The 14,970-nt window shown below is 36.3% G+C and overlaps 1 pseudogene; it reads left to right on the top strand.

Annotated features, from left to right (window-relative positions):
• The first annotated feature begins 14,246 nt into the window (after nucleotides 1-14,246).
• On the top strand, nucleotides 14,247-14,549 carry LOC110200913 (large ribosomal subunit protein eL43 pseudogene; annotated as a pseudogene).
• Nucleotides 14,550-14,970: the final 421 nt, after the last annotated feature.

The raw sequence follows: 14,970 nt of genomic DNA, 5'->3' as shown, positions 1-14,970 counted from the left end.
TAATGATTTGTCTTCTCTACTTACCTGTACTCAACCAAAATGTTCACATGCACTTAAATTTGTACAAAAGCACAAAACCTGTCATTCAGCTTGAAACAGACTGTCTTGTAGCACTAAGCATTTTAAATGATTGAACATCTTATAGTAATGAGAATGCAAAACTGGTTCAAGCAACCACAAAAAACTCTACCACCACCCCAAAGAAGAAACGAACAACAATAACTGGAAACAACATGGGTTGCTATTATTTGGGGAATAGCTGAAAAAACATTTGTATATTAATATTAAACTAAGGCATTATGAAAATTGGTTATTATAAGAAATTCAGAGAGACATGGAAAGACTTATATGAACTCTTACATGGAAAGACTTATATACAGAGGAAAGAAAGCAGAAGTAGAAAAATTATATACAATTATATACAAAATAACCATAAAAGCATAAATGAAAACAATCCTAAAAGGTATCTGAATTCCAATTAAGTGCAGTAGAACTAATCTTGAGGCCATGTTTGCCTAAATGTCATTTTGGCCTAAAGTTGAGGAATGAGGGGTGAAGAATGTTGCATTTGCTTCAGAATGATCACCGTGCTGGTCAGCTTTGCTCAACTGTTTTTCTTTATTACAAGAAAATGCACTAGACGGGTAGGTAGAGAATTAACGATGGTTTTTAAAAAGGCATCGATTAAAACATTTTTAAACATTATAATACTTGACAAAAATAAAATCATATCATAAAAATTTGGAGGAAATTGGAAACACATTTAGCTAGGGGGAGGATTCCTAAACAAGTTATAGAGGAGATCACCAAAGATAAAATAGATCTTTTCAATTGCATGAAATTGAAAATCTTTTATACTAGAAAAATCAATGCAGCTAGGATAAGAAGGTAAACTGTCTGCTGGGAAAAAACTTTGGAATCAATTTTTTCTAATAAGAGTCTGATATCTAAGATATACAGAAAATTAACAAATACATAGGACCAAAATTATTCTCTATTATAAGTGGTCAATATTTATGAACAAATAAACATACTTCTTAATAGAAGAATTACAGACTATTAATCATATGAAACATATTGCTCCATGAATAACAGAAATTCAAATAACTCTGAGTTTTTGCCTCTGTCTAGTTATGTGTCCTAATGCCAAGGTTTATGGAGGTAATCAGGCTCTCTTGTGCGTTCCAGCCAAAGATCTCTAAATTAATAGTTATGTGGTAACCGTTATCACTACACCACTAAAAGTTGAAAGAAAACTCCCGAATACAGCTCACATATATTTTAGCGAGACTTACTAAAAGATAATGCTAAGATACATTACAAGTGGCTGGCTATCAGATAGTGAGGGTTAGCAGTGCAAGACATGCCCATAGACAGCCCCAGATGAAAGGCATGCCCCTCCAGGCGTATGGAGTTTGGTCTCAAACTATTCTTGTTGTTGTTGTTCAGTCATTTCAGACTCTTTATGACTCCATTCGGGGTTTTCTTGGCAAAGATACTGGAGTGGTTTACCATTTCCTTCTCTAGCTCATTTTACAGAAGAGGAAACTGAGGTAAACAGGGTTAAGCAATTTGCATAAGGTCACACAGCTAGTGTCTGAGGCCAGATTTGGACTCATGAAAATGAGTCTTCCTGATCTGAAGCCCGGTGCTTTACCTGCTGTGCCATCTAGCTGCCCTCTTCTCTTACCCTGATACAGATACCAGAATTCTTTTGATGGTCACAGAATAAATCTTTAGCACCAGTGTGATTGAAAGTTTGCTTAAAATAATTCTTGTCAAAAAGCCTTGTTTCTGACATGTCATTGTTGGTAAGGTTCTTTCAAGCTCTTCAAGTGTTCTCGGAGATTTTAGAGAGTTAATTGGTTTAGGCAGTACATGGCTGACTTTGTGGAGTAACCTTTTTGAAGACTGAAGTGGTCAAGGAACATAAGTGAACCTTGCAGACAATCTTTTCTATTCTTATGATTCATCACTGAACCTTGGAACATACTTAGGACTGTCAGTGGCCTTAGACATGTATCAGTTGTCTCAGAAGAAACTTACTCGGGTTAATTCTCATAATTAACCTAAAGATAATATATAGTCTGTGATATTTTGAAGCAGTAGATATACCAGTATGAATAGTCTGCTAAGCATCAATACTAATAAAAATACTAAGAAACACCTTGATATTGTTATCAGAGAGTAAGGAGCAAAACTTTTGGCAGAAGTTAAAAGGAAAAAAAATTCTAAAATCTGCTGAGTAGGACCTAGAAAACAATATGTAAAATGACTACAATAAAGAATAAGATGAAACGATTGTAACTCTAATAACCAACCTTAGTACCAGGTAAGAGTTGTATAGATGTATTTCACTCTCTTCTTTGCAAAGCTGAGGGATTATGGGTATAGAACATTGTATATACCTTGAGCAAGTCATTTAACCTCTGTTTCCCTCAGTTTCCTCATCTGTAAAATGGGGATAATAAGAGCACCTATCTTCCATGATTGTTGTGAGAATCAAATAAGATAATAATTGTAGAGTACTTAGTACGGTTCATGGCACATATTAAGCACTATATAAATGTTACATGCTATTATTATTAGAAGCAATCTGTGCATTAATCTTGCTAAACTGTTTTCTCTTTTTTTAATTTGATAAAGGGAAGTCTCATGTGGTAAGGTAGAGAAATACCAGAAATGAATATGATGTAAAAGACAAAAACATATCAATAAAGTAAACAAAATAAAATAACGAGGGTTGCAAAGAATGACCTTTCTGCCTTGAAGGACTGATTTTTTTTAGACTGGACCTCTGATTATATTATACGCATGAGATTATATACTATATATCTATTGCATTTATATAATATTAAGTGAGCCAAGCTCCAGGACAACAGAAGCATAAAAACAGGGAACTAATTCAGAAGCAAAGAGAATTAACTGTCTATGGCCATGAGGAGAGAGAGCTGCCCCTAAGAAGGAATTACTTGGAGAGCAAGAAAGGGCCTCAACCTAGGTCCCCTCATCCTTCCCACTCCCAGCCAGAGTAGGACCTTGTGAGCTTAGAGTCAAGAGGATTTTGGACTTCCCATCTTCACATTGCCATCCTAGCAGCATCCTCAGAACAGCTGATAGGCATATCTCCATCAGAAGTCAAGGTCAGACTTGATGGATATTCAAGGCTCTTGACAAAGCACTCCATTCCTACTCAAAAAAAAAAAAAGATAAGCTTGAGAGAAACCTATTGAGAACTTTAGCTAAAGGACTTCTAGAAGCTATATTATCCCTTTGCCACATGTCCTCTTTAAGCTTCAGCCCACTTTTCCCTGGATTCTGTATGTACTTGTTACAGAGTATGTCACAGACTTTTGGAGAGATGTATACACTAACTCTTCTTACTATACTACCTTAATGAATACAACTTTCTAAAACCAAATTGTCTGGCAGATTAATGTCAACTGATAATCGTGGAAGTAAGTACACCAGTGGGGGCTCATGAGTAATAGCATTAGAAAGTCCTCACTGTACCACCTTTCCAACCTCTCAGGGCTATCCCTAGATTCTGAGGAGACAAATAGCCTCCTGAACGCTAGGGTCCCAACCTGCCAGGGCAAGAGGGGTATTATCTCCAGACTTTACATGGGTAACAATAACAATAGTAACTATTTTTAAGGTTTACAAAGAATTTTACATACATTATTTGAAATTCGATAAATGCCATTGGAGAAATATAGACAAAGTGCTAATTGAATTCAGAGGAGGGAGAAATTATTGGTGAAATAGCAAAGGCTGTTTGGAGAAGGTAACATTTGATGAGAACCTTGAAAGATAAGTAGGATTTAGACAAGTGTAAATGAGGCAGATGAAAAGCATTCCTCTCATAGAAGGCAACACAAGCAAAATGTCAAAGGATTTACTTCTGTAATGAACTTTAGTGATTATGTAGCATGAACTTCTAATTTGACAGATTAATCTAAGCCTAAAAATGTTAAGTAACTTGCCCAAGGTGACACTACACTTCTTTTTTTTTCTTTTTGGTGAGTCAATTGGGGTTAAGTGACTTGCCCAGAGTCATATAGCTAGTGAGTGTTATATGTCTGAGGCTGGATTTGAACTCAGGTCCTCCTGACTCCATGGTTGGTGTTCTAGCCACCTAGCTGCCCCTATATTTCAAATAAGGCATAGCGACAACAAAGTGTGAACTATGTAAGTCACGTTCTGGGCATGTTGAATAGTACATTCAGCATAGGATGTGTTGAATGGAAGATGAGACTGCTAAGGTAGGTTGGGACTAAACTGTGGAGGTCCATGAATCTCTATTTGGATTTTATCCTGTTAAAGAGAATTCCTTAAGAAGGAGATTGGAATGCTTTGAAGACTGTTGCCATTATTGTTACTTTTTTTAATTTTATGATGAGGACTAATAATAATAATATTTGCGTAGATGAGATCCTTAAGGAACATCTCTAAGGATGTTGTTAAGGATTTTGTTAAGGAACAAAATCCTCTGCTAAATCGTTTCTCTTTCATTGGTTGATTTCTTGTTTGCCTGACTTTTCTCAGCCCTGGGTGTGGGCAGCTTCAGCTACCTTCTGGATAATTTTTCCTGACCTTGCTGAGACAAAATTATTTTTGGAAGTATTCCCTGGAGAAAAGGACTAGGCCAAGTATAGTGGAGTCTTATCTTCTGTCCGCCCCAAAGGCAGTTTCATTTTAGGTATTGAAAGACTAGTCCCCTTGGAAAACTCTGAAGTACGGTAGTCTGGGCAGAGCCCAACGTGTTTGGTCCAAGAGCAGGAGGCGCTGGCACAGCAGTAGAGATACCACCACTGGCTCCCTTGACCTTGATGACATCAGGAGGGATTAGGGAGATTCAACACCCCGCTCTCCCTTATGCCTCAGGGCACTGCTGAGCCAGTTCTAGGCACAGATGCGGAGCCAGTCAGTGAAGGGCTATTTCAGGAAGTCTGGACTCTCTACTGGAGTCCCACATGGTGCTACCTGCTCCTGACCATGGTGTGGACTCAGTTCTGGCAAACACTTCTGGGGAAACAGGGCCCCCTGTCATTAAAATGTTAGGGAAGCTTTCATGATATGGCTGAGGGCTTTTAAACATAAGCAATTAATGAGGGGATAAGGATAAGGACAGGGCCAATTATTTCACTGGAAACACCTTTTACCAAGGCAGATCCCCATTTTCTCTACAACTAGTAGAGTTGCCTTGAAGGCACTTAGAGGTTTCGTGATTTGGTCAGGATCACACAGCCAGTATGTGTTTTGAATCTAATTCTCACTGGCTTTGAGGCTAGCTCTATATCCATCTCACCAGGCTACCTCTAAACAGTAACGATAGGAAAAAAAAGATTGACACTCATAACATTTTGTCAAAGTAAAACAGTTGGCTCCAGCATTATCTTCCACTCAGGGCTAATCTGAAGGCCAGTTCTCAAGTTGGTCATTGTGGTCCATGGCTGCTCGGGACCTCGTATTATAATTCCCATGATTATATCAAGGCCTAGCCTCCCTGGCAGTGTCTCACTCTCCTTCATTTCCCTCACCCTCAAAATCAGAACTCTGTATTCTAAGTTGATCAATTCACCTTCAGTTTTTAAAGCGCTTGGCATACATTATATCTTATTAGATCCTCACAACCTTGAAGGGCTCAAGTACTATCATTATCCTCATTTTACAGATAAGAAATGGAGGCTCAACAGAGTTAGATGACTTGCTCAGGGTCACACAAGCAGAAAGTATCTGAGGCCAGACCCAAACACAGGTCTTGCTGACCTGAAGTCCAGCACTTTATTCACTATATATCATAGTGGCCTTTCTAACACCATTTAACAATGGCTGATTGGATTAGGAATAAGGACCTGAATCCTAGCACTATCCCCAACTAATTTTTGTGACCCAGGTTAGTCTAATTAAATCAGTAGGCACTATTGAGCAAATAACTGTGCCAGCCTTAAGGGCCCCTCACAAACTGTACCAGAAGCAGTGAAAGGCGGAGATCCTTTGGGGAAGGACAAGCCTTCCATTCGCCTCAAAGCATACCATGTAGGTGACCTGCTCACGAAGCCCTCCAACCTGTCGTACTTGTTAAATGCATGAACCAGAGTTAGCTGTTTTGGTTTTTTTTCTCCCACAGTTGCAGATTTCTTAAACACTGAATTCATTTAAAAAGTAGCTACAAAAGGTACCTGTGCCTACCTGCATTTTGTCTGTATCTGCCTGCATACTTCATTTGGAAATTGAACTAGGCCAGAGCTATCTTGTTCCTGGCTCTCTCTTCTTGCTCTAGAGATTTGTTCTCAGTACTATGATGTAAGCCCTCCCTTGCCTCACCCCACCCCACAGAGCACTCTCCCCTTTCCAAAGAAGATGTTTATTCCACAGTCTGGGTGTTAACTCACCCTGAAGCCAGAAGAATATGGGATTCATTAGGAAGATGAGGAAACCATGCTCTGAAGGGCTGAGGACTTAGCTCTTAGCTTGGTTCTGTTTTCCTGTTGTGCATCTCGCAGTTGCCGACTACAAGGCAATATGACTTGTGCCAGCCCCTGAATGCTCCCTGTGTAAGGCTACCCTTCCAGCCTTGGTGATGACTCTCCTTGGCCATTGTCACCGAGAGAAGTGTTAAAGGGGAAAAGAAATGAAGGTTTGTACAGTTTTTCCCCTATGAATTTGGACTCCTCATACTTGAAGGAACACCCAGGAACAGGTCTAACAATCTGTTCCTGGCATTCACCCGAACAGCTGGTTTTATCCTTTCCAAAGTCTGATATGTGATTGACCAATGTCACTCGAGTGATTAGAACACTCAAGTTCCATCCTTTGGAAAGGTTATCCTCAAAAAGGACATGGCCCCCCATGATCCCTGTGGAAGAGGATAGTCTGTGTGAAATATGTTCTCATTGCAAACCAAGCCAGCAAAAACAACTGGACTGCTTGCTAGAACCAGTGGCCATTTTGGCAGACCTCAACATTTCTCTTGGTCTAGAGAAAAGAGTGAAATGGAGACAATGTCTGACTTGGACCTATCAAGGAACACTCAATAGGGCTGTCCAAGTCACCAAAGGAAAAATTAGTTGAGGCACTGTTAAATGTTCCAAATAAATGCTGTCAGAAGCCCAGCTGTGGTGCTTTAATTCTCCATTTTCTTGAAAAAGCAGAGTAACAACTTCAATATCAGGTTCAATTGGGATAGTCCAGAGAAAAAATATAAATATTCTAGAAAGACCCTTCAGCTACCTTGTTCTTATATACATAAATATGAATATAGTTGTATACATAGGCTACTTAGGTAGATATATAGACAAGTACCTGGAGATATAAGCTGATCTAAAATCTCTCCAAGAGAGAAAGCAACATGTTGTTGTAGATAGAGGGTTGGCCTCAGTGTCAGGAAAACTAAAGTTTGAAGCCAATCTATGATACGGATTGGTCCTTGGGATGCTTGATAAATCACTTCCCTCCCCCTCTTTTGTACCCCACACAGCTCTCTAAAATAGGGGTCTTTAAACTGTAGGTCTTGTTGCACAGATATAGACATATAGACACATACCTACATCTATCTATATAACTATTTCAATATAATTTATTTCCTTTGTAATCCTATGTATTTTATTTTATGCATTTAAAGACATGGGCTGCACTAGGTATGCCAAAGGAGTACATGACACACACACACATAGTTAAGAACCCTTGCTCTAGAACCATAAAAAGCAGAGAAAGTGTTGACTTGCTTTGGTAGACGGAATTTCAATACGGATGATGCCTACTCCAATGAACTCACAGGTCTGGACTGAAAAAGAAAAAAAGAAAAATCTCCTCACTCCTCCTTTCCAGGTAAACATGTGGTAGTCTATGTGTAAATCATTGTTAGACTTTGTGGGATAGGGGCTGCAGGCATGCTAATGTGAAACTCATCTCACATAGTGAAATGATTCCGCTCAGCCAGAGAGACAGAGGCAGAGAAGAGATAAAGGAAATTTCCTTGTGCCTTTTTATCACCTGTGGGCTCAATGCCTTATAAGGGACAGTTGGGTGTTGAAACCTATGGTCAGTGGGAGAGCTCTGACGAACTCTTTGAACTTTTCAATAGCCTCACCAAACAACTGAGCAGAGTGTGAGGTAAGTTCATTATCCTGCTTTCCCAGGGAGCAGTTTCAAGTGAAGTTGGGAACATTTTTCAAGCAGTGTGTAATCACAGGGATGGAAACACATTCAGAAACTTTGCCTACTCCCCTGTTAATTCAGTGTAGCATAGAAAATGATCCAGGCAGGAAGACAGGCTGTGATAGGAAGAGGAGAAAGCACTATCCCAAATACCCCTAACTTTGCCTATGACATAAAGGGATTTATGGATATTTTTACCAAGTTGTTATTGACTTTAGAAATTATGAATTCTTATGGAGCAGCATCTGGGTTTATGCTATGCACATCAATATGCAAAACATCCTCTGTATGAAAACATTCAAATTAAAAGGACTGGATTGGGAGTAAGGCTACATCAGTCCTAATCCCAGAACTACCACTCTTTAATCTTTGTGACCTTGAATAATCCAACTAAATTCAATAGGCATTATTGAGGAAAGAACTGTGGTAAATCCTAAGGGAGATTCAAAGATGAATTTGACAATCCCTAACTTCAGGAAATATATATTCTAGCAGAAGAGATAAGACCCACTCACAAACAACTATAATATAAAGTGTAAAATTTGAGGAAGGCTTAATGAATTTTTAAAATGATAATTGTATTTAAACTATTGTTTAAAGCACAGAGTGATCAATTTCAGGTGAAGGGATCACAGGATGGTTCATTGAGGTGATATTTGAGCCAGACTTTGAAGAACAGATAACAGTTCAATAGGCAGATATATGAGAAGATGATATTCCTAGTATAGGGAACAACAGGAGCAAAGGCATGATGGCCAGAAAGTGATAGGGCAATGATACATACTCTTGTTTACCTAGAAAAGTGGGTACAAGAAGAGGAATAACATAAGACAAGGCTTAAAGGGAAGTTTTGGAGCAGACGACAAAACTATGCCCGGGAATCCCAAAATAAGACATTTGGTCTTAAATAGGTCATGTGTGGGCTTCATTTCTTAAAGATATACCTCCTGAAAATGATTATTATCAATGTTTGTGTGTGGATTAATATGGGACCAATAACCCATCCACCATGGGCATTCATAATAAAAGGGAGAGCTATCTGAAAAAAATCAATATGGATAGGCAGAGCTCACAAATCCTACCTCTCTTTTTCTTAGTTTATTTCATTAAATATTTCCCAATAGCATGTAAAAAAATTCATCTTTTTTTTAAATTTTGAGTTCCAAATTTTGTTCTTTTCTCCTACCCCTCCACTCTCCTTAAGAAGGTAAGGAATTTTATATCTATTATATAAATGAAATCATGCAAAACACATTTCCATAGCACCCATGTTGCAGAAGACAACACAAACAAGAAAATAAAGTAAAAACAAGTATGCTTCAGTCTGCATTCACAGTTCATCAATTCTCACTCTAGAGATGGATAATATTTTTCCATCATGGGTCCTTTGGAATTGTCTTTTATCATTGTCTTAATCAGAGTAGCTAAGTCTTTCACAGCTGATCATCCTTAAAACATTGCTTTTACTGAATCAGTGTTCTCCTGGTTCTGCTCACTTTACTTTGCATGACAGCATCTAAGTCTTCTCAGGTTTTTCTAAAACTACCCTGCTCATCATTTCTTATAGCACAATAGTTATCATTCCATCATAATCATGTGACAAAACTTGATCAGCAGTTCCCCAGTTGATGGGCACCGCCTCAGTTTCTAATTCTTTGCCACTGCAAACAAGAACTGCTATAAATATTTTTATACAAATAGATCCTTTTCCCTTTTCTTTGATCTCTTTAGGATACATACCTAGTAGAAGCATTGCTGGGTCAAGCGGTATGCACAGTTTTAAAGCCCTTTGAATATAGTTCTTAATTGTTCTCCAGAATGGTTAAGCTAGTTCACAACCCTACCAACAATATATTAGTGTCTCAATTTTCCACTTCCTCTCAAGCATTCATCATTTGTTAGCAATTGATAAGTGTGAGGTGGCATCTTAGAGTTGTTTTCATTTGCATTTCTCTAATCGGTAGTAATTTAAAGCATTTCAGATGACATTTGTTAGCTTTGCTTTCTAATTTTGAAAACTGCCTGTTCGTGGCCTTTAACCATTTATAAAGTAGAAATGACTCTTATTTTTATAAATCTGACTCAGTTCCATATGTATTTGAGAAATGAGGCCTTTGGCAGAGAAAATTGCTATAAAAATCTTCCCATTTGTCCATTTTCCTTTTAATTTTGGCTGCATTGGTTTTGTTTATGCAAAACGTTTTTTATTTCATGTCATCAAAATTATCTATTTCATTGCCTGTAATCTTCTCTGTCTCTTGATTGGTCATAAAATCTTTGCTTCTCCACGGATCTGACAGGTACATTTTTCCATGCTCCCCTAATTTATTTATAATATCAGCCTTTATGTCTAAATCATTTCTCCATTTTGATCTTGTCTTGATATATGGTGTAAGATACTGGCCTATGACTCATGCTGAGTGCAGTGAGCAGAACCAGGAGAAGGTGGTACACAGTAACAGCCATGTTGTACAATGACTAACTTTGATAAACTTAGCCCTTCTCAGCAATGCAAGGATCTGAGACATCTCCAAAGGTCTCATGATGGAAAATGCTATCCACATCCAAAGAAAGAACTCTGGAGTTTGAATGCAGATTGAAGCATACTATTGCTATTTTTTTAATTCTGTTTTGTTTTCTCTTTCTGGTGGTTCCTCCTATTGGTTCTAATTCTTCCTTACAACATCACTAATGTGAAAATATGTATGATAGGAATGTATATGTATAGCCTACATCAGATTGCACACCATCTTGGGGAGGGAGGTGGAGAGGGAGGGGGAGAAAAATTTAAATCTCAAATGCTTATGAAAGTGATTGTTGATAAATTAAAATAAATTAATTTTAAAAAGGTACCGGCCTATGCCTTGTTTCTGCAAAACTGTTTTCCAGTTTTCCCAGCAATTTTTATCAGTTGTTGAATTCTTACCCCACCAGTTGGATCTTTGGATTTATCAAATGCTAGATTGCTATGGTCGTTGACTATGGCGCATTGTGTACCTAATCTATTCCACTGATCCACCACTTTATTTCTTAGCTAGCACTAAATTGTTTGGATGATTATCACTTTGTAATGTGTGTAATAGCACATTTTTTTCACTGACTGCATTGATATTCTTAATCCCTTTTTTTCTACATGAATTTTGTTACTATTTGTAGATAATTCTTCAGTAGTTTGATTGGTATGGCCCTGAATAAGTAAATTAGCTTTGGTACAATTGTCATTTTTTTAATATTGGCTCAGTCTACCCATGAACAATTAATATTTCTCCAATTTTTTAGATGTCTCTATTTCTGTGAAAAGTGTTTTGTAGTTGTGTTCATATTATCCTTTGGTTTGTTTTGGGCAGGTAGGTTTTCAAGTATTTTATATTGTCTGGCATAATTTTAAATAGAATTTCTCTTTCTACTGCTTGCTGCTGGGTAGGTAATATGTAGAAATGGTGATGATTTGCTTGGGTTTATTTTATATCCTGCAACTTTACTGAAGTTGTTCATTCTTTCAATTAGTTTTTTTTTAGTTGATTCTCTAGAGTTCTCTAAGTATTCCATCTTATCATCTGCAAGGAGTGATAGTTTTGTTTCCTCATTGCTAATATTTATTCCTCAATTTCTTTTTGTTTTCTTATCACTATACCTAGCATTTCTAGTATAATATTGAATAATAGTGATGATAATGCACATTCTTCCTTCATTCCTGATCTTATAAGGAAGACTCCAAGTTGATCTCCATTACAGATGTTTGCTCTAGTTTTAGATAGATACTACCTATTTTAGGAAAAATTCCATTGATTCCTTTGCTTTCTAGTGTTTTTAATAGGAATGGGTATTGCATTTTGTCAAAGATTTTTTCTGCATTAGTTGACATAATCATATGATTTTTGTTGTTTTTATTATTGATATAGTCAATTACGCTGATAATTTTCCTAATAATGAACTATCCCTGCTTTATTGGTATAAATCCCACCTGGTCATAGTATATTATCTTTGTAATTTATTATTGTAATCTCCTTGCTAATATTTTATTTAATTTTTTGTATCAATATTGATTAAGGAAATTGTTCTATTGTTTTCTTTCTCTGTTTTAATTCTGCCTGGTTTAGATATCAAAACCATAAAAGCAATTTGGGGGAATTCTTTCTTTGCCTATTTTTTCCCAAATAGCTTATTTAGTATTGGGATTAACTGTTCATTAAATGTTTGGTAGAATTCACTTGTGAATACATCTGGTCCTGTGGATTTTTTCTTAGGGAGTTCATTGATGATTTATTCAATTTATTTTTCTATAATTGGGTTCTTTAAGTATTCTATTTTGTCTTGTTTATCTGGGCAGTTAATATTTTTGTAAATATTCTTCCATTTTACTTTGATCATTAGTTTTACTGGCATGTAATTGGGTAAAATAACTCCTAATAATTGTTTTAATTTCCTCTTCATCGGTGGTATATTCACCATTTTCATTTTTGATATTAGGAATTTGGTTTTCTTTCTTTTTCTAATCAAATTAAGCAATGGTTTATCTATCTTATTGGGGTTTTCCATAAAACCAGTTTTTAGTTCTATTTATGAGTTCAATTTCTTTTTCTCTCTCCTATCATTTTCAGAATTTCCATTTTCGCGTATAATCAGAGATTTTTATTTTGTTCTTTTTCTAGTATTTTTTTAATTGCATGCCCAATTCATTGACCCACCCATTCTCTTTTTTATTGATGTACACATTTAGAGGTATAAATTTTCCCCTAAGTTTTGCTTTGGCTGCATCCCACAAATTTTGGAATGTTGTCTCATTGTCATTTTCCTTAATGAAATTATTTATTGTTTCTGTGATTTGTTCTTTGATCTATTTATTCTTTAGGATTAGACTATTTAGTTTCCAATTAATTTTCCCATAGCCTTATATTAAATGTAATTTTTATTGCATTATGGTCTGACAAAGGTGCATTTTAAACCTCAGCTTTTCTGCATTTGCTTATAAGCTATGTAAGACTTGTATGAACTGATACGGAATAAAATGAGCAGAATGAAGAGGACCACTTACATGATGACCACAGTAATCAAACTTTCAAAGACCTCAGAACTCTAACCAATCAATCATGACTTCAAAAGACCAGTAATGAAATTTACCTCTTACCTTTTGGCAGAGTGGTAATGTGCTATATGAGATATAATGGACTAAATGAGATATTTTCAGATATATCTAATGGGTTCCTTTTACTTAACTATACAAGTAAACGTTTTTAAATGAACAAAAGAAAAAAAGTGTGTAAGTGGGCACAAATAGGCTCATTTAATTACTTCCTTCTTAACTTTAATGTATATAAACATACATATATTTAACTTTAATATATATAAATATAACTTCCATCTTTAATATATACATATATTTTAATAATAACTCAAACAATAATTAAATAACTCAACACAGAAAAAATAAGTAATTTTATTAAGGAAAATGACAATGGGAGAGCTTTCCAAAATTTGTGGGATGCAGCCAAACTGAAAGTGTTTATAAAACACTGTACATATATTAGTTCATTTGAGTTTCACAACAACCCTGTGAGATATTATATAACCATATTGTATATAAGGAAACTAAGGCTAAGAAAAGTTAGACAACATCCCAAGGGTATTTTATAGTGTACAATTTCTTAAATAATTATTTTGTTCTTCTTTGTAACATGAAATATTTCTGTTGATTGATAATTGTTCATTCACAATCAAAATTAAATTTAAAAATACAAAATAAAATAAAAATCTAGGTGAAGTGTCTCTACATCTTTTCCTGATCTACCAGTCTAGTAAGACTATAAAAAAGCAACTTTAGTTAGTCTGGTATAACTTGTTATTAAAATGTATATGTACTGGCACACTTCTTTTACATTGCTATCCCTTCCCAATGACTCTCTCCCTGCTGCCATAGAATCTCAACTTCCTTATAACAAAGCACAGTAAAGTCAAAGAACTGAACATTATTAACTATAGTCTACTGCCTACCTACTGAGAAGGAGTGTACCACCTCTCTACCTTTAGTCCTTTGAAATTACTGTTCCTTTTCCTCTCCAAGCTCTGGCCCCACAACTGGTAACATGGCTAAACGTAACAAGAAGATCGGAATTGTTGGTAAATATGGAACACGTTATGATGCATTCCTCAAAAAAATGGTGAAGAAAATTGAAATTAGCCATCACGCCAAGTATGCCAGCTCCTTCTGTAGCAAGACCAAAATGAAGAGACCTGCGATGGGTATCTGGCATCATGGATCCTGTATGTAGATAGTAGGTGGTGGTGCATAGACCTGCAATACCAACTCTGCAGTCACAGTCAAATCTGCCATCAGAAGACTGAAGGAATTGAAAGACCAGAAAAATATGCTTATCACATATCTGTAGCCCATAGTCCAACAATAAATGGGTTGATTTATGGAATAAACAAAAAAAAATTACTGTTCCTAACTACATAACATGCAGTCATTCATTCTGTTAAAAACAAACAACAAAAAAAAAACATTATTTGGTCATTGTGTAAATTGTTCCCGAGGCTCTCCTCATTTACTGTATCAGTTCATACAAATATTCCTAAATTTCTGAATTTTTATATGCATGGTGTCTTATACAGTAATATTCTAAAACAGTCATAGACCACAGTTGTTGTTTTTTCAGCCATTCTCCAATAGATAGCCATCTATTATGTTTATGTTTCCTTTCTATCATCAAACGTTATGCAAATAATTATATATTTATACGGCACCCACTAGGCACTAAAGAGTTCAGTTGGGAAACTCACTGTAGCCAGCCACCCATCCAGGTCTCA

This window comes from Phascolarctos cinereus, unplaced genomic scaffold, assembly GCF_003287225.1.
Source record: "Phascolarctos cinereus isolate Bilbo 61053 unplaced genomic scaffold, phaCin_HiC Scaffold_3;HRSCAF=262, whole genome shotgun sequence".
In the NCBI taxonomy this organism is placed as follows: Eukaryota; Metazoa; Chordata; class Mammalia; order Diprotodontia; family Phascolarctidae; genus Phascolarctos; species Phascolarctos cinereus.
Note: the sequence above shows the minus strand (reverse complement) of the source record. Positions and strands in the feature narration are given on the sequence as shown.